This window comes from Antechinus flavipes, chromosome 3, assembly GCF_016432865.1.
Source record: "Antechinus flavipes isolate AdamAnt ecotype Samford, QLD, Australia chromosome 3, AdamAnt_v2, whole genome shotgun sequence".
Taxonomy (NCBI): Eukaryota; Metazoa; Chordata; class Mammalia; order Dasyuromorphia; family Dasyuridae; genus Antechinus; species Antechinus flavipes.
The window spans coordinates 61,614,525-61,635,937 of record NC_067400.1 but is presented as its reverse complement, the minus strand read 5'-3'; positions in this window follow the sequence as shown (position 1 = coordinate 61,635,937).

The window sequence follows — 21,413 nt, the reverse complement described above, 5'->3', positions numbered from 1 at the left end:
CAGGTGTTAAGAGTGAAAAGGGATAGCAGAACCAGGTTGGGGGGATGGGCTTTGAATACCAGAGGTATTTTATTCCATGGGTAAATATAATTTATAGAAATATTCAAAAAAGATTTTTGAAAGTGCCAATTTGTGTAGGATTTTTTCACTAGACTAGGCATTGTGTGGAACATGTAAGAAAAAAGATAGTCCCTGTTCTATAAATATAAAATAATGACAATAATAATGATGATAACTAATATTTTGTATAACACATATTCCAAGACAATGTGCTAAGTCCTTTAAAAATAATATATCATTTCATTGTTCCCACAATCCTGGGAGGTAGGTACTATTTTAATTCCCATTTTACAGATGAAAAACCAAGGTAAACTTAAGTGTTTGGTCATGGTCATATTACTTTGTTGTTTGTCCTTCATTCTCAAAGAGGACCATGATATCAGGGAGATAAGGGCAAGATGAACAAGTGAACTGGACTGAAATAAGGGAGGACTGTGCAAGGTCACCAGCCAGATTTGATTTTGGATCTCCCTGCTTCAAACTTTATTTACTGAGATCTCTGACCTCTAAGAGGTTACTCTAAAGAATTTCAGTCTAAACAATCTTTTACTCTTAACAATAAATATGTCCCTTTGGCTGAATAGATAATTGACTTTAACAAATTATTTCCACTGGAGCCAAGGTGCCTGGTACCTGGAGAAGCAATGAAAAGCAGCTATGACTCAGTATTCGTTTTTTTTTTTTTTCCTAACTGAGTTTTAATCATTACACACTGTTAGAACTCACATCTGTTTATGACATAATGCCTCAGGTCACCTGGGCTCTGTCAGAATGAAGGCAAAATGACCAAATCCCCAATTACAGCATGTTTTACTAACCAATTTTATAGACTAGACATTTCCCTCGGACAGAGAGGAATTCCCCCCACACATGAAGATTAGCTGAACTTGGTAAATCGACTGCAAATTCTGGTAGGTTACAATCTGTCTGCTTTCTTTGACCATGTCCAATACTAGGAGCTAGAATAATGCTGGTTAGAATCTATAATGTTTTTGAAATCTTGTTTCTCTCTCGCTTTCTTTTTTTTTTTTAAACTGGTTTTGGATTCAGTAATTTGGTGACATATTGGGTAAATCCAGGTTATAACAGCTGCTGACATCCTGCCCTATGGACAGGAGGCAGAGCATGTTCAATTGATAAAATGCAGACAGACAGTCCTAGACTGGATCAGATACCAAAGCTTCATCAGGGTAGATGCTCTGTGTGTGGGCTCAAAATCAATGAGATATATGACTCAGATCAGCAATGAGTCAACAAGTATTTTTTTTTTTTAAGTAAAAGGAAAAAAAAAACAAAGAAAAGAGGAAAGGATAAAGAGAGGAAGGAAGGAAAAGAGGAAGAGAGGCAAGAAGGAAAGAAAGAAGGGAGGAAAGGAAGGAAGGAGGGAGAGATGGAAGAAAATAAGGGAGAGAAGAAAAGAAGAAAGAAAGGAGGCAAGGAGAGAAGGAAGGAAAGAAGGAGGGAATGAGAGAAGGAAGGAAAGACACAATTCCTTGATTTTAAACCATTCACAGTCTCATGGGAGAGTTAACATACAAACAGCTATTTATAAACAAGATATATACAGAGCAAGTTGAAGTTAACCACAGAGAGAAGATACTAGTTTAATTATGACTAATAATATTGTCTTGCATTTACATACAGCTAAGATTTGAATGCTTTGCATATGCTAACTTATTTGATCCTAACAAGATATTAAAAAAATACTTTGGAGGCCAGTAACTACACCCCAATCTAGAACACACCAAGTATCTTTGTTCAAATAAAAATGTTTGTAGTTTTCATTTGTAGCATATTATCTGGGAGGAAAACATCTAAAAACCAGTAAGAACAACACCATAAAGATTAATCAGACAGAAAAATGTAACCTGATATAAAAGACATGGCTTGGGGTCAGGTGGAGTAGAAGAAAGTTTCGGGGCTTGGCATTCCCTAAGGGGGTACACCAAAACAAAACAAAACAAAACCAAAAAAAAAAAAAAAAAAAAAAAAACTACAATGAAGATAGCTAGGTGGCATTGTGGAGAGAGTGCCAGACTTTGGGGAAGAGAATTTGAGCTCAAATCTTGTCTCATACTATTACTTAACCCTATTTATCTTGGTTTCTTCCTCTGTAAAATGAGCTGGAGAAGGAAATGGCAAACCAGTATCTGTCAAGAAAATCCCAAATGGCATCACAAACTGGCATGTACAACTGAAACAACTAAACAAAAGAATATAAAATTCAGTGGAAATCTAATTGTGTGCCCCTTCCCCAATATGTACAAACAAACAAACAAACAAACAAAAAATCATATTCAAATAAGACCCAGAGGAACATTTTAAGGGATTATTAAGAAGTCCAAAAATAAAATAAAATAAAAGAATAAGAATAAGAATCTGTCCTGGGACACACACATACACACACACTCACATACACATATTATACATATATATGTAGATAAATGTATATATGTTTAATGTCTATATGTATTAAATATTCTCCCTCAAGTCTTACCTTTCATATTTCCCACCTAAGTCATTGTTCATCTGCCTGAAGCATGGATTTGTTTGGTCAATATGGAGCCATTTCTTTTTCCTAGTTTTGCCATAAAGTTAGGCATAAAATATTAGAATGTTGGAGCTGTTGAGATCATTCACTCCACCCATTCATTTTCCAGATCATGAAACTGAGGCCCAGTGATTAGCCCAAAGTCATGTTGCTGGCTAATCTAATAATGCTTCGTTTGGCTGCATATTTCTCATCAGAAAAATTATAAGAGTGGCTGTCATGTTGGATTTACATGATGGCAAACAAATGTTTCAGCTGCCAAGGACTAAGCAGAGTTATATAGATGGGGGATGGGGCAGGGAGGGTAGCAGCACTGGCAATGGCAAAGTTTATGTGGTGAAAAGGACATTATGGGAGTCAAAGTCTCAATGTTATCACTGACTATCTCTGTAACCTTGGACCAGTGAGTCATTTGTCCTAGTTAAAGGTCTTTTTATCACCTATAAAATGAGAGGCTGGATTAGATAACGCCTAAATCATCACTTGCCACTAATTCCATTGTTATTTTTCTGTTTTGTCTCATCTGAATTGAAGCATGCATTTCTACTACATGAAGATAAGTTTTCAACATTCTTCTCAAGGAAAGCTTTTCAGGATTCCCATAGAAACTAGTGAGATTGTATGCAATGAGCTAATGATATTACATGTCAAATCCTTTTCAAGTCTTAAAGTCCAAATATAAATAAGATTCAGATTGATAGTCTATAGTGTGTGTAAGTGTGCAAGTGTGTGTGTGTATGAAAGAGAGACAGACAGAGAGACAGAGAGAGAAAGAGAGAGACAGAGAGAGAGAGAGAGAGAGAGAGAGAGAGAGAGAGAGACAAAGGAGAAATAGAGACAGAGACAGCGAGACAGCGAGACAGGGAGACAGAGACAGAGAGAAATGAATTATTTTCCATATTTTTCAATAGAAAGTTCCTTGATGAATGTAATTATTTCATTTTTCTTGAGAAATACCCAGTTCCTAGCACAATGCCTAACAATTAATAATAGTTAAATAAATGTTTGTTGATTGACTTTCTTAACAGAATGTCTCCTCACTAGTTGAAAAGCAATGTCAAAAACTTTTCCTTTAGATAAAGTTGTGAATGAAGTAAGTGATAGTAATGGTAATGAAAAAAGAAAGCAAGAAAGCAAACAAGAAAGCAAGCAAGGAAGGGAAAAAGGAATGAAGAGAAAGAAAAAAGAAAAAGAGAGAAAAAGAAAGAAAGAAAGAAGAAAGACAAGAAGGAAAAGAAAGTAAGAAGGAAAAGAGGGAAGGAAGGAAGGAAGGAAGAAAGGAAGGAAGGAAGGAAGGAAGGAAGGAAGGAAGGAAGGAAGGAAGGAAGGAAGGAAGGAAAGAAGGAAGGTAGGTAGGAAGGAAGGAAGGATAGAAGGAAGGAAGAAAAGAAGAAAGAAAGGAGGGAAAGGAGGGAAGGAAGGAGGAAAAGGAGGGAAGGAAGAGAGGGAGGAAAGGAAGAGGGAAGGAAGGAAGGAAAAAAGGAAAAAAGAAGGGAGAAAGCAGGAAAGAAATGAAGCAATGAAGAAATGAGGAAAAGAGGGAGAAAGAAAAAAGAAAGAAAGGAAAAGAAAGCAAAGCAAAGAATGCTAATAATAAAAAAAATAAAGCATAGGAAGTGCACAAGAGAATTCTTACAAATAGGATCTTAGCCTCATAAGCCTAAAAGTGGCATATATATATATATATATATATATATATATATATATATATATATATATATATATATATATATATATAATATATATATGAATAAAGATTGATTTTCACTCTAATGCTTTTTTCTGTTCTTTTTTTAATATGAAAAAGTTCATGTTTATTAAGTCCATAATTTAAAAAAAAGAAAAGAATGTACAAAAAAACCCCTCTACATCTAGGTTGCTATTTGGGGAACTAGTAGGGGAAAATAAAGTAATGGAGGGAGGGAATTAATCAAGAAAAAATGCCAAAGATAGAAAGTGAAAAAAAGAAAGATGTATGTCAAACACTGGATATTTGGGAACCTGGCAGTGGGGGATTCTCTGAAGAAGAAAGTCAAAAATCAGGTGATCATTTTGTGAGGGAAGTTAAAATTTCAGAATCTCAAAGTCTACGATAGAATCTAATGGCAGAAGAATCATTTCATTTCCATTCCATTTCCCTTCCTTTTCCAATTCACTACTTCTTAGCTCCAAATTCTTTACTTCAATTTGCACTCAGAATTCATCAGTTCTGTCTTTGGAAGTGAACAATATTTCTCATAATGAGTCTTTTGATATTGTTTACAATGATTGTATTGAGTACAGTATACAATATGTTATAATATTGCTATTACTTTGTACAATGTCCTCCTGATTTTGTTCATTTCATTCTGTATCAATTCATACAAGTCTTTCTACTTTGTTTTTTCCCCAAATCATCCTGTTGCCATTCTAATCTGATCATGTATCTCAATGTATTCAGTCTTATTAAGCATGCCCTCACCTTCCAATTCTTTGCCACCATCTTTGCCACCATATATCTATATCTATATAGTTGTAAACACACACACATATATACACACATATCCACACTCACACACCTATTTGCACATATAGGTCCTTTTCTTTTTACTTGATTCCTTTGGGATATACACTTAGTGGTGACGTTTCTAGTTTTAAATAGTTTTAAAGCCCCTTGGGCAGAGTTTAAAATTGTTTTTCAGAATGGATGGACCCGTTCACAACTCCACATTACATTGGTGTGTCTATTTTGTAACCCTTCCAAAATTTTTCATTCTCCTTTTCTATCATGTCATCCAATATAATAGCTGTGTGGTGATACCTCAGAGTTGTTTTAGTTTACTTTTCTCTAATCAGTGATTTAGAGTACTTTTTCCATATTACTGATAGCTTTAATTTTTTTCCCTGAAAATTCCTTGTTTATATCTTTTGACTATTTATTAATCTTTACAACTTTGACTCAATTTTGTATATATTTGAAGCCTTGTATCAGGAAAATCCAATTTCTCCCTAGTTTTCTGCTTTTCATTTAGTTCCAATTGCACTGGTTTTGTTTATGCAAAAACTCTTTTCATGAAATTTCATATGATCATAATTATTCCATTTTATCCCCCATGAATCTCCTTATTTCCTACATTCTCTCTCCATACATTCTCTTCATAGCTATAAATCTGAAAGGAAATTTCCTCTATGCTCCATGAATTTGCTTATGATTTCATTATTTGGCTAATCTAATTTTTAATATATTCTTTTTTCACTGAACTTTTGCATCTTTTTTTATTTGATCAATTCTACTTTTTAAGAACTTTTTAAAAATTATTTTTGTACCTCTTCAGTTTATTTTCTTTTTCATAATTTTCTTGCATAGTTTTCATTTCTTCTTCCAGTTTTTCCTCTGTTATTCTTATTTTTTAGATTAACATTTTTTTTTATTTCCTTTATCTCTTTCTTAAGTGCTTTTTAGGAATTCCTCTTGGGCTTGTGTGCAATTCACATTTTTCTTTTGAGGATTTGTTTTCCACATACTGTTTTCTTCTAAGTTTGAGTCCTGATCTTATTTATCACTATGATAGCTTTTTATGGTCAAGTTCCACTTGTTGTTGTTGTTGTTGTTTGCTTAATTTTGTAGCGTAATTTTTTTTACTTTGAACTTTATGTTAAAGTTGGGATATGCTCACCTAAAAGTGGAAAGGCTTTAGGACTAGTTCTGGGGGTCTTAAAATTTATCAGTCCTTCCAAAGTGAATGGGAGAAAGGCATAGTCATTGCTCTCCTGTGCCAGGAAGGGTCCTGATGACCTGTAGCCATTAGAGCTTCTCTCTGCCTGGGAACTGAGACCAGACTTCTTGTACTTTTGTGACTGCAAGGGCTCCTCTCCATCCTGGAACTACAACTCATAATTGTGTAATGAACAATGGAGTTGTTCCACATCTGTTGCCTAGATAGGGGTCCCCTACAATCACCTTGTGACCAGTTGTCCAATTCACTCACCATCTCTGGATGGAAAGATCTCCTGAAAATGTTGCTATGCCATCTGTTGCTGTGCTGTGCTCTGGCCAGCTCCACCACTGCTACAGACTTCTCCTTCTCCTTTATTCCTTCATCACCATGCCAGGATTTCATTTAAAGCAAATGAAGGCAGAGATATTTTCTGGGGATGCTCCAGGTGGTTAGCACACCACTCCATAGAATCTGGTATGAGAACAGGAATGGAAGGAGAGTATTATCTCCCTTCGCTTGCTCTTAGAGAGGAAGATTACTGAATCTTGTCCCCACAGAATAGGAAGCTTTTCAGTGACCCTACAGGGGTGCACATGGTTAATTTAAGCACATTCAAATTGATAGTGTGTATTGAGCTAAGAATGTGTTTCTCTCTGTTCTGGTTAAAAACAAATTTAAAGGGGGTTGTACCATGCTATGAGAACATTCCTGCAGTGGAGTAAACAAATGTTATTGCCTTCACTTAGAGAGATTTGTCCAATTAAGTTGATTATAGTGATCATAGAGATACATCCTGAATGCACTAGAAAGGAGTAATACTCAGATTTGTTATATAATATTTATAGATTCTGTGGTACTATTTCAGACAAATTAAAATAATACACTCTTGAATTCCCATAAACCAGGAGAATGCATACACATATTTTGTAAAAACAAGAGACAGCTCTAGCAAATTTCCTGACATTTCTGCTGATCAGATCCTTCCTTGAGACATGCTAGGATCCTGCTATAAACTGCTGTGGTAAACAAGAGGAAGGCAGCTAGTCATTACCACTAAGAAAGTAAACCAAAATCTTCCCTTCTGCTTTTGCTGAGAGTTAACAAACAGAAATTTTTTACCCTCCCCATGTCCCCATCAAAATGAAGCATCTTAAGGAAGGGACTATATAGATTTGCAATTATATGACAATTCTTCTATCTAGATTATTTCACTATGCATGATCTTTATATCTAGACACACTGTGTTGGTTTTAAAATAATAAGAATAAAGATCCAAAGCCAATTAATATTTGAAATAGATTTAAGTTCAAATCTAATAAATTGGGCCAGTTGACAGAACAATGTTTAAAAATAAAGCATATTAAACTGGTTGCATTTTCACAATCATGGAAATGGGGCAAGAGAACTTTGTATATGTGATATGTACACAAAAGTGGTAGAAATAATTTCCTATAGTTTTAGCCCTTTTAAGCACCTGAATGAGATCAATTGCATCCCTTATCTTCTTGATTATCCTATCATAGCGGTGAGGAGTAGGGGAGATTGACAGACCTTGGTAAGGAAGACAATATTCGTGATCATGATATCATAAATCCCTTGGTTTTTAGATATCTCAAACAGACTAGAAATATAGGTGATCAGTAATAACAATAGTAATATTACCCATCATTTCTACACTACCTAGCACTGTGCTAAATGCTTTACAAATATTAACTCATTTGATTCTCACAACATTGCATCACCTAGACTCCCTAATCAAGATAGTCTTTGTGAAGGAGGCAAATATCTTGATGGATAAATATATTAATTATAATAATATCATTATCCAGGTAAAATTGGAAATAATAGGAAGGGCTCAAGGAGTTGGAAAAAAGTAAAAACTAGCAATCTGAGTGTAACCTCTGTCCCAAAACCCATTGGTATGGGACTCTCTTCTTATTAATGGAGAAAACTATATCTTTCATGAGGAGCTAGGTCAGAGTCATTAAGAAATAGGAGTTCTAAAGAATTCCCTCTTTGGGATTGGTCGAACTTCAAGTCTAGTCAGCTTCCAGGTTGAAGAAATAATATTAAAGAGGTCAACCACACCTGGATGGAAAAAAACTCTGGGAAGACACAGGAGGAGCCAGCAGTCTACATGTTCTATTCCCAGCTCTCTACTCTAGTGACTTCAGGCAATTCTTAAGAGCTACTCTCTTCATTTAGTTGAGTTAACCTGGTTCCAATGGAAGAGCTCCTTCACTCAATGTTATCTGGTCTATTTCCTCCCAGATATACTTTCTCTGATTTCTGTTTGGCTGTCGTCTGGATAATGGATTTCTTTGCTTTTCTCTTTGTATTCTTTGTGGAACCAGTATTAGGTGGAGAAGGGGGTCAAGCCTTGAATATAAAGCACAGCATCATCCTTTTCTCCCAAATGACAGTGATCAAAAATTAGCTTAAAGCTGATTATACACTATAGACAAACAGCATTAAAGAGAATAGACCGATATATGCTAGCCTGAGAGCTCCTCTCTTTAAAGAGAACAAAGTGGCCTCTTGACCATCTTCCTATTTCCTCTTCTAGCATGAATGAGTCTCCTCTGAAGGAAGGTCAGGAGAGAAGAAGATAGAGATATCTAATCTGTTTCTTTTAGAGCCACAGACAACAACAGTGTCCCAGACATACACGGAGCCTACTGGACTAGAAGGATATCTATCTGCTTCCTTAAATACTATTTGCCTAGGTGGTACATAATTTGGTTCAAGCTATTTTTAAATATCATTTGTGAAGGGGGTGTGCATGTATGTAGGTGTGTGTGCATTATGTATGTGTATACATTTATATGTATATGTGTATATATGTATACTATGTACTTATGCTCAAATTTTATATACATAGCATAATAAACCCTTGAGGACAATAATTATTTTATCTCTAGAAAACCTATGTTGTCCACTTCTTACCCAAATCATGTATTGTTCCCAAAATGGAAAAGTAGCCCCGAAATGAGCTCTACAAGCCTTCACAATATAGATGTTAATCCTTCTTCTTGAACACTCCTGTGTGTATATGAAAACTTCATGATTATGGTCATATATTTATAGTATGTGTATGTGTGTGTATATATATATGTGTGTGTGTACATATACATATATCATATGTGTGGTATATATGTATGTGATATGGAGGGATAGCCTCTTTTGATTGGCTACCTGAATCTATAAAACTGATAAGATGATTTCTTTCTTTCTTTCTTTCTTTCTTTCTTTCTTTCTTTCTTTCTTTCTTTTTTTTTTTTGGCCACTCCTTTCTTTTTACTGCTCTTTCCAACCACTCTTCTCTCTTCCTCCAGAGGATGAGGATTCCAGTTCCTCCTCAATAAGAAAGTTATGTACCAATGCAGTAGAGGTGACTAGCAAGGACTTGCCTTTTCCTGTTCCCTCCCTTTTACCTCCGTCTCCAAAAATGGGCTTGGGGCTGTTTGTTTCTGTTCTGTCTTGCTTGTCCTCATCTTCAGGTGTCAGAGGTGATCCTCACGGGACCTATGAGTTCGAGTCATGGAAACCTTGGATTCAGGATGGCAGGGAGGTGGTACAGTCAGGCAGCCTAGCATGGAAACCAGAGAAATAATGGTGCCTGGGACTGGAGCCTGAGGTAGGATTTAGACTTCTAACTGTGACTATGTAGCAACTGGGCTGAACCATAAACTTAATTGCCTTCCTTTCCCTAGGATTAAGGTTTAAGGGAGGGGAGGGGTATGCTTCCAACCGGTTGGAGGAGGAAGTCTGTATGTTCATGATTATACCGTTTGAAGATTACACGTTTTTGACTGTTAGTGGTCAATGGAAGTGGGGTACAGAAAGCCACCCTCTAAACTTGGAGGTAACACTATCAGTGTGGGCTAGAGCTATTGGCAGAGTGCCTAGACATAGCTCTAAACTCCTTAAGCCTACCAGACAATCCTGATGTTAGAGTGAAACTTAACCTTGTAACCTACCTAGTCTTTGGAGGGATAGGTGGTATATATAGGCACATACACACCTCAAATACACACATTAACATACATTACCTACACGCACACACATGTGTGCATATATATGTATATACATGTTTACACATGTATGCAGTACACATACATGCGTTTATACAATATGCCTGTACATATTCTCATAAACACATTTAAATATATACACACAGACATATACACACACGTAAACAATACACCCATACACGTATGCAATATACATTTAAATATATACATAGAGGCACAACATCCACATGTTTACACATACATACATGCACACACACATACACATACACACACAAGCTTTTTAGACTCTTCTTGATGAGAAATATTATAGCAGAAAGCCTGTGATTCATTGAGAGATGAGAGAAATAACTGCAGGTTGGTTCCGATAGTGTCTGAAAAGCAGGTAAGAGGCTGATTGTCAGGACCCTCGGAGGTAATCTGAATGCCCCTCCTCCTCACCTTTGAGCCTGCATCCTTTGGAAAAACCAGACACAACAACTCAGATGGATTTACATCAGACTGCCTCTACCTCGGGAGCTGCCTTACTCTCCCCCTCCTTTCCTCCAGTCCCTCCGTCCACATACTTCTGTTCCCCTCTGCCTTGGGATTCAGCTTTACCCGCCTTCTGAGACCAGCCCTAACCTTTGGCAGGAAGTTCAGAATACCCCTCCATTCAGACAGTCTCTGGTTTGGTTTCAAACTTTTTTCTTGATGCTGGCTCCTCTTTTCTAGTTTCCTTATCGTGGTTTCTGATTCCTACCATCTGATTACCTGCACTTTTTGACCCAGTGCCTGGTTCCAATGTAAAAAAAAAAAAAAATGCCTTGCCTACCTGGCCTTAAACTTTAATTTACTGCTTTGCTCTTTGGTACCTGTGCTAAATGCATGCTCTAAATCAAGTTTTGCTGGCTTTTTTTGTCATGAACCAATCTGGAGTCTGGTGAAGTCAGAATAATGTTTTTCAAAACATAAAATAAAATACTAGTGATCAAAAAGAAAACAAATTATGTTGAAATATAGTATCAGAACATATATATATGTATATATATATATATATATATATATATTTTTTTAAGATGAACAAGTTCATGGACTCTAGTTGAAGAATGCTTGGGACTCTACTGTCTTATGACTTCAAATCCCCAGGTTCACTGTGACTAGTTCCCAATCCAGACATTTTCTACTGCCTCATAGATCTTTATGGCCTTTATTTGGTTCTAACAGTCCTAGTGGAGTAATGTGTAGACGTCTTAGATAGAAGGGGAAAGGAAGTGAAGAGTTTGAAATGCCAAAAAGGATTTTATATTTGATCTTAAATGCATAGGAGTCCTAGAAGTAACAGTGAGCCATTGGGGTTTACTGGATAGAGGTTGAAATCATCATACCTGTGCTTTATCTAGAGATATGACCTCAGACAAATCAATTTCCCACTCTAGATCTTATTTATCTCTTCTATAAAATGAGAGAGTGAAGCAAGATTCAAATAGAAAGACTCATTTTATTGCCAAAAATGTCTGCCATCTGTAAAATGGAAATGATAGTACTATCTGCATCACAGGGTTATTTCTAGCATATACTGCAAACTTTAAAGGCTATGTGTTTTAATTTTTTTAAGGCAATTGGGCTTAAGTGTAGGTTATTGCACAAGATCATAGAGCTAGTAAATGTCTCAGACCAAATTTGAACTCAGATACTCTTGACTTTAGGGCTGGTATTCTATCTACTGTGAGAAGTAGTAGCTGTTTATCTAGCCCCTTAAAGTGCTATGCAAATACTTGTCTTTAATACTAATCATAGGGATATCCACATATATTTGAAAAATAGTAATCCTTGTGTGTGTGTGTTAGCATTTATTCAGGTACTAGATATTTGTTTAAAAAGTAATAGGCTATAATTGATGCACTGTATTTTCTTATTTCTTATGCTGTGGCCCATTGTATTTTTTTTTATTGGAGTAAAAGATTCCAACAACCAATGCTTACTGTGCATAGGGATTTGTGACAGACTCCTTACAATAACTCTTCAGCCTCCTAAGGGATCCACGGCCAACAGTGTGGGAAGAAGATCACAGGGCTAGAGATCTCAAAGGTTCTGTTCTGTTCCAACTTGCTGTGATTAAGATTCTCTGGTTCTAAGTAGGGTCTGAGTTGCTTAAAAGAGTCTTTATGTAATTCTCAGATATGGATATTTCATAGCCCAAAATAAAATTGAAAAGTTCAATGTAACTGAGCCAAACCAGATACACTGCTCAAAATCACCTGATAAATCTTTTATCAACTACCCAAAGAGGCACCATGTCTTAGTGCATATCTCTGCCTCATAGATAGTGGCTAGGGGGTTGGGGATTGAGGGGAGCCTACTACAGCTGGGAAATGATTTGGAAAAGGCCTCTGATCTTTCAGTATTTTGTTTGATTCATTCTTCTCCATAATTGTGACATGCACATGGGGTTGAAATTTATGTTTCTCTGCACAATATAATTTTTAGTTAGGGAAATGATTGGACTCACTGATGGTTTCTAGGAGGTGGTTAGGATGTATATTTAAAGAAGACCCTATTAGATCTTTTATTCTGCAGAATAGCTAGACAAATAAATCTGAGGACATCTGAGGGTAATAGCATCTTGAAAGATAATGGATATACAATCTGGAAGCAGGGGAGGAGGTAAAAATCTTGGCTAGGGTATGTGAAGAATCTCAGACTGCCTGTTGCCTTGTTGGATAGGCTAGTCCCTATAAATTTTCAAAAGGGTGCCCTGGGTTTTGTCCAGGAGACTATTATAAATGGGATACACACAGCTCAAATTCTCCACAGCTCTTCTGGAAGTTGAGAGTCAGCCTGTGTAACTTATACCACATCCCATGGGTTGGCCGCCAGTTGTTCTTGACAGGATTGACCCTCGGTGCACTTTGAACAAAAATATGTAGGAGAAGAAAAATCTACCTTGCATGTTGGGACAAGTAGCATTGTCCTATGTATCCTGAATCCCCAAATCCCAGAATGTTAGAGCTGGAAAAGAACTGGAATCCAACCCTTCTTTCAAAAGATAAGAAAACTAAGGCTCATTTAAGAGTGAGAAGGGATGTGAGTTAGACTTATTTGCAGTCCCAATCTAATAAATGGTAATATTAAACTTCCAAACCAGATCTTGTGATGCTATATCAGTGTTTTTTCTTATTATACCATACTTGTCATATGTTTTCCAGAAGAGAAAATAAATCAAAAGTTGTTTTCTAATGATTTTTTTTTCTTCAAGCTCAGTATACCTTGCCTCCATAACACTTGTTTTTAATTTTTTAGGCTTCTGTCTCTCCAAACAGCAGGGCCCAGAAGAGCTATCACAGCCAGCTACAGGAACTGTAAAATGCCTATCCCCCAATATCTCTCCCCTCCCACTGGGCAAAATGGAGCTGATATTCTCCCAGAATCCCCATAAACTCGAGGAGGAAGCAGCTTTTTATAAATCGTTCCCAAGAGTGTATCAGTCATTTTACTCTTTGGGGGACCCAAAAGTGTCTGACTCCATTTTCTGTCTTGTTTGAAAAACACCGAGGAAGGGAGAGCATATTTCATTCCTCAAGATATAAAATGTCTGCTAGATTAAAAAAAAAATATTCCAGTACCCATTTGCTTCAGAATGAAGATCCCATTCTCTTAGCTAATGACGTGGGCTGCTATCACAGGAGATGGCCATGGCTAAGCTGAAAATGGCTATGAGAAGTTGTTAGCAGAAGCTGGAAGGGAAATAACCATGGAGTTAATGCTTAACTGGCAGACAGGAAAAAACATTGTGGACCCAAACGATTTCAGAAACTACTTTCAAAGCTGTACTATACAGTCCAGTCATGCATGGCATTATACTATACATTTCATTAGACTACGGGCCTCATTAGCCACTGGAGTCAAGAATCTCATTACACACTCCAGACACACATCTCATTATACTGTGCATCTATCTCATTTCATTCTCAGTCAGCAGCAGACGTAACATATATATGTTTTAGCAATACTTTTGATTCCAGCCCACATGGAGTTCTCATCGACAAGCAAGGGGATGTGGAGGACTAGCAACTGGGTAATGTTTGAATGGCACTTGACAATGAGGCACCAAACTCAATCAGGTGCCATTTAAATTACCCAGGAAAATTCCGTTTTGTTTCGCCCTCTGGGGATGTGCTCTGACCATCAATCATGAGTCATCTGTCACCAAGCAAATAGTGCAAGCAAAGGGAGATGAGGGTGTCAGAGAGCTTCTGTCTGAGAAATCACATCTACCTGTCACTGATGTGAGCACTGGACAAAGAGTACCATCAACGACACTATTAGCCTGGCTCCAGCAACATTCGCCTCTCCTCTGTACTTTGTACGGGTTATTGTTAAATGCTGTCCACTCTTCCACAAGGAGCTGATCAGAAAAAATTGAGGGACCTTTCCCTTTTCTAAGGGAGACTTCAGAGGCAAAGCTCTAACAAATAACACCTGGGACAAATTAAGGTTGGGGCAGAAAAGCAGTAAATGGTCCCATCATGGAAATCACTATGCCTAAAGAGTCCAGAAGATTATAAGTCTTGGGGAAGTAGAATGCTGCTTTCAAATAGAGTCAGCATCTTTGCAAAGAGACTGGTTAGTCTGAGGTTATTATAGCTCTGTCCTAAGGAATTCCTAAGGGGTCTCTGGTTGAATGAGCCATATGGGGAAAGTAATAAGATGGTAATGGCAACAATTGAGCTAACCAACTACCCCTTAAAATGTGGTGAATAGACCACTGATGTTTTCAAGTGATGCCCTTGCAGGTTAAACATCCTTATTTGTGATTTATTATGAATACCAGGGTGAACACTATATATAGTAGTTTCAGAGGCAATAAGAAAATGTAACCCCCTCCTTATAGCTTTCCTTTTCCCCACTTGGATGGAGACTAGAAGGAGCTAAAGTTTTCCTTCCACAATCAGAAATATAGGTAGGATTACAAATAATCCTAAAGAAAGTAAAATGTTGTCTTGTATTCATGCTTGGTTGTAAATTGAATGAAAAAGTAACCTTTCTAAGATCAAGATTTTATAGCAGAAATGAAAAGAGAACAAAATGGTTGTATAAGTGGTGATGATATAGAGGGAGTGGGATGAAGAGAGGCTGTTTGTGAGAACAAGAAATTGAAAAAAGTACAAAGCAAAATGGAGGTGGGAAAGTATTTAAGATATATTATTCACATAATTTTGCCAATGTCACCTTATAACTGGTTAAATAAAGCTATTATCTAATGGGGAAAAGATTCCATTTCCATTAATATAATTAAATTCAATGTCTATCAAATAACTATTATGTGTAAGGTTCTTTTAGACTTTTGGGTAAAAAGATTTAAAAAAAGAGGTTGGGGAATAAGACTTTCCACCATGAAGGGACTTACATGATATTAGAGATATACAGACTGTATCTAGGTGAATAAACTCTGGGGAGTAATAGTCCCTTCTGCTCTGTCTCTCTGTTAAGCAAGAGTCTAGCTATTGACATTGTCTTTACCTCAAGTTATTCATGAAGTAACTTGGTTGTGGAATGACAGAGCCTAAATATACCCTCCACATTTCCATAATATGAAACAGTATATCTTGGATTGTCCAAAATAGACAAAAGAGGGTTTCATCATGTACAATGACAGATTAAAATAAAAGAAAGAAAAAGAAGAAAAGAGATCATCTAACTAGTAGATTTTAGAATGCATCACTGTGGCTGGCATTGATGTGAAGGGTCAAATTCTACCCTGATGCAGTCATGCTCAGCCAGAGGCACTAGTATCAGGCTTTCATTGATACCTGGGGAATGAAATATAAATATCTCACAACAGACTTCAACCCTGAATTTACACCTAAGTAAACCAGACCCAGACGACATTTTTTTTTTTGGTTAATAGCAACAGCAAGCCTTTTGCATAAATTAAAACAAACAGAACACTTAGTTCACTTGTAGCTATTTCTTTGGCATTATACCTCCCCAACTAGCACATAGTCAGCACTTGGTAAGCCTTGTTGGATTTGATTTGATAAGAATTGGCAAAAATCTGGTAGGTCAAATAAAATGAGCAATTTTTCCTCTTGATTTCAAGTCAATAGTTCACATATTTGGATTTTTAATACCTAGATACCATTATTGCAAACAAGCAGACTTTTGTTGCAATTAACTTTGTCATCTAAAAGGCGAATTTTAAAATTCTTCTTTCCACTAATTTTTAAAATAAAGATTAAACCAATAGGAACACAGCTTTCCCTATCAATCTCAGACCTTTCTGAGCATATCTTTACATGTTGTTTTATCTTACACTAGTATTTGTTTAAGGAAGAAGGAACATTAAAGAAAAAAAAAAGGACATGTATCTTTCCATGTCATTTCCCTGTCATTTCCAACTCCAGATACTGAAGCAGCCCATCTCATAACTATATTTATGAAATATTGTTCTGGAAAGATAGATTGATTCTTAAGACAGCATAGTGGTAGAAGATAAATTTAAGAACCTAGTTAAATATATCCCCCAAATAACTATGAATCTACCAACAAATGCACATTCACCTGCATGCAATTCCCAAAGCTATTAGCTTTCGAAACTAAAGAGGGCAGGGCACTTTTGTGGTCAAGTCTCCAGTCCATGTACCTGTTCCAAGACAACTTGGCAGAGATTCCATTTTTCCTTCTAGCCTTAGATCATTTGTGGCAGCAGAAAAAAGAAAGAGAAAGGGAATTCACAGGATAGATAATCAGTGCATCTCAAGTCAGGAACAGGAGACAAAGGGGAACCAGTTCAATTCACTGGCTGCTGCCTTCAATTCTCTATACTGCCTATGAGACATTATTAAAAGTCTTGTCACACAGAAAGTCATTGGCAGATAATGTATTTCTCAAAAAGGAAAAAAGGAAAAAAAAAGTTAACTTTTAATGGCGGACATATACCTTTGAGTATATGATTCTATATCTATGGAGTATCTTTGCACATTATGAAAATCCTCAGATGATACTTTTTCTTATCTATATTTTGTGGGGTAGACTAGTAGCATTAGGATCCCAATTTTTCCAGAATTGAGAAAGCATCAAATTCTCAATCAAGGGGGAAGGAATTTTGTTATGAGTGCTATTTCTCTCTCTCTCTCTCTCTCTCTCTCTCTCTCTCTCTCTCTTTTTCTCTCTCTCTTTGTTTCTCTCTCGCTCTCTCTTTGTGTGTGTGTGTGTGTGTGTGTGTGTGTGTGTGTGTGTGAATTGTGTGTCTATCTATTGATCTCTGTCTCTGTCTCTGATTCTGTCTCTTTGTCTCTATTCCTGTCTTTCTTTGTCTATTTTGTCTCTCTTTGTCTCTCCATCTCTGATTCTGTCTCTGCCTCTCTTTCTTTGTCTATCGCCTTCTCTCTCCTCTTTCTGTCTCTTGATTTTTATCTCTCTCTGTTTCTCTTTCTCTGTCTCTGTCTTTCTCTTTGGCTCTTCTCCCTCTCTCCTTTCTGTCTCACTATTTCAGTCTCTCTGTTTATCTGTATAATTCTGTCTCTGTCTTCTTGTATGTTTCTGTCTATGTCTACCTGTTTCTCCCTCTCTCTCCCCCTCTTGTGGACCAATTATTTTTATATGTAGATATACAACAACTGATCTTTGGGGTGTGAACAGTAGAACTAAACATGCTTTACAGGGAAGAAGTATGATTTACAGGAGACCCTTTTATCTTAAACGCAATAAAGTTTTTGGTGCAATGGTATGAAGAAATGAAGTTTGGAATGTGGAGCACATAAAAAAAGATAAACTTTTACTACAAACCCCAAATCTGTTCGCCCAATATGAAATTTGCCCATAAAAACATTGGTCATGTGGATTGCTTTATTTATAATGAAAATGAAGAACTTAATTTTGTCTTTCATATTGAACAAAAGATTCTGCAATGCTATGTTAATCACTTGCCCTGTTTTTATTTAAAAAAAAACTAACTCAAGCCACATCTGAAAAAAAAAATGGACAGTGGGCCCTTCTGTTCCACCAGCCAGTATATAATCTTCCCTTTTTCCTTCAAATCTAAGCTCCTGGAGTATGCCTTTAAGCTTTTGTAGAGTGACTTCCTAATAGCCAGCTTGCTTCTGGATATTCTCCAATATGGGTTTTTTCCCCAATCTACAAAGCCTGCACTCCTGGTTGCTATGGAGGGCCCCGTCACTGCCAAAGGATGCAAAGGATGGGGGATATATCTAACTATAAAGGAAAGGAAATTAAAATTGCCATCCTTGAGAGTCTAAGCATTGGGTATATAGATATAGATCTGTGTGTATGTACACCCACATACATATACACATACATGTACAATATGTATTGCATCTGTGTATATCAGGGTATGGATATACAGGTTTTCTGATTTTATTTATATGTGGGCCACAGAATGAGCCCAGATGAAGCTGGAAGAACAATCTGGCTTTTCTCTTATTTATTTCTCTTTGCCATTGGTGATTTCTCTCTGTCTTACTGTCTCTCTTTGTCTATGTCTTTGTCTCTCTCTCTCTCTCTCTCTCTCTCTCTCTCTCTCTCTCTCTCTCTCTCTCTCTTTTTCTTTCTCTCTCTCATTTGAAATGTTCTGTTCCCTCACCTAGAAAATAAGCTAGAATGGGGTTGATCAGAGGTTTACTTCATGGAGCAAAATGGAGACAAATATTAACATATCTGTCCTTCAAGAGTATAGAAATAACAAAATTTAGCATCTATTAGTCAAGAAAATTGGTTAAAATTAAAATAAGAAAGCTACTAGATAATGGTCTCTGGAGAAATATTGTCCTCCCAATACTGTACATAAGTTTATTCAGCAGTGGCTCATGCCTAGGAGATCTGGTCCCCTTTTTATGGGGAAGTATCTCCTCCTCTCCAGAGTGGTACTTTAAGCCGCTTGCCCCATGTACAAAAATCTCTCTCTTAATTATGATTGTGCCCCAATATTCTATTTTGCTTAGTTCCTTTATTTCTAAACGTTATTATATTTTTAGGACTCATGTGTTGTTCTTTTGTTTTGTTTTATTTTTTGCTAATGACACAGTGTTGTCTTGACAGGAAAATTCACATTTCTACTTCCCTAAAAAGCATTTGTAAAGATGAATTTTACATATAGAAACTGTGCAAATGTACCATTTCCTTGGAACATAACTTAAAGGGAAGGGGAAATTTTCCATTGGAATCAAGTCCCCAAACTTATATGTTTATGAATTTTGTAACTTAAAATGCTATTGCTAAATTGTAGCAGGGAGAAATATAAAATATGTGAGATTCTTCTTTCTTAGAAGTTATAAAAGTCTATGTGATATGAAGAATTATATATATATTATTCATGTTATGTTTATATGAATATGTTTTAAATTATATACATGTGTGTTCATACATGTGCTTGTATACTTATGTGTGTACATGTGTGTGTGTACATTTATATTTATCTATCTATATGTTATATGGATATGTGGATGTATATTTCTCATTATCATGGATTGTTACCAGTCTTCTAGACCATTTTCTGATATGGCTTTCAAGAAAGTGTGCATGAATTTGGAACTATGCTCAAAAAGTTATCAAACTGTATATACCCTTTGAGCCAGCAGTGTTACTACTGGGCTTATATCCCAAAGAGATCATAAAGAAGGGAAAGGGATCTGTATGTGCATGAATGTTTGTGGCAGCCCTTTTTGTAGTGGCCAGAAACTGGAAAGTGATGGAAACTCCCATCAATTGGAGAATGGCTGAATAAATTGTGGTATGTGAATATTATGGATTATTATCTTTCTGTAAGAAATGACCAGCAGGATGATTTCAGAAAGGCCTGGAGAGACTTACATGAACTGATGCTGAGTGAAATGAGCAGGACAAGGAGATCATTATATACTTCAACAACAATACTGTATGATGACCAATTCTGATGGACCTGGCCATCCTCAGCAATGAGATAAACCAAATCAGTTCCATTGGAGCAGTAATGAACTGAACCAGCTACATCCAGCAAAAGAACTCTGGGAGATAACTAAAAACCATTACATTGAATTCCTAATCCTTATATTTTTACCCACCTGCATTTTTGATTTCCTTCACAGGCTAATTGTACAATATTTCAGAGTCCGATTCTTTGTATACAGCAAAATACCGGTTTGGTCATGTAAAAAGAAAGAAAGAAAGAAAGAAAGAAAGAAAGAAAGAAAGAAAGAAAGAAAGAAAGAAAGAAAGAAAGAAAGAAGGAAGGAAGGAAGGAAGGAAGGAAGGAAAGAAAGAAAGAAAGAAAGAAAGAAAGAAAGAAAGAAAGAAAGAAAGAAAGAAAGAAAGAAAGAAAGAAAGAAAGAAAGAAAGTGTGCATGTCTAGGTTTGTCTTTTTCAAGTAGAAAGAACAGTTAAACTTGCAATTCTAAAGCCTAGTTTAAAATTTTGATTCTGACACTTTCTGGTATGGCTTCTAGCAACTCATCAAGATTCATGATCCCAGGTTTAGAATGAGGTTTCTTAAGCTTATTGCATGATCCAGAGTATTAGATTGCAAGTCGGAGGAGTTGATAATTATATGATCTTAATCTCTCTGGATCCCAATTTCTTTATCTGTGATATGAAAGGATTTGGATGAAATAATATCTAAGCTTTCTCCCAATTTTAAATCTATGACCTGCTGATCTCCTCCCTGAAAGGGTGTGGTGAGGAAAGTTCTTTGCTATCCTTAAAGAACTATGTAAAAAATATGTATGTTAATGTGTTAAATCCACTATTCCTCTTAAAGTATCTCAGCTCAATTTAATTAAATTCACCCATTACTTATTAAGCATCTACTATGTATGCTGAATTTAGAAAACGCTATTATGGATGGGAAATATAAAAGTATATATAAAAGGGAGACAGTAGAGGCAATGCCAGGATACCTTAATCACTAACATGAAATAGATTGTGGTATAGACAAAAGAGAAAAACAGTCAAGTCATCTCTAACAGACATCCTCAATATTTAATAAACTTACTTTTCTCACAAAACTGCTAGCCATAGCCTTCAAAAGTGGCCTTCAAATCCATTTGCCAATTTCAGAATTTCCCTATTTGGTTTCATATATGATTCTATATTCAAGAC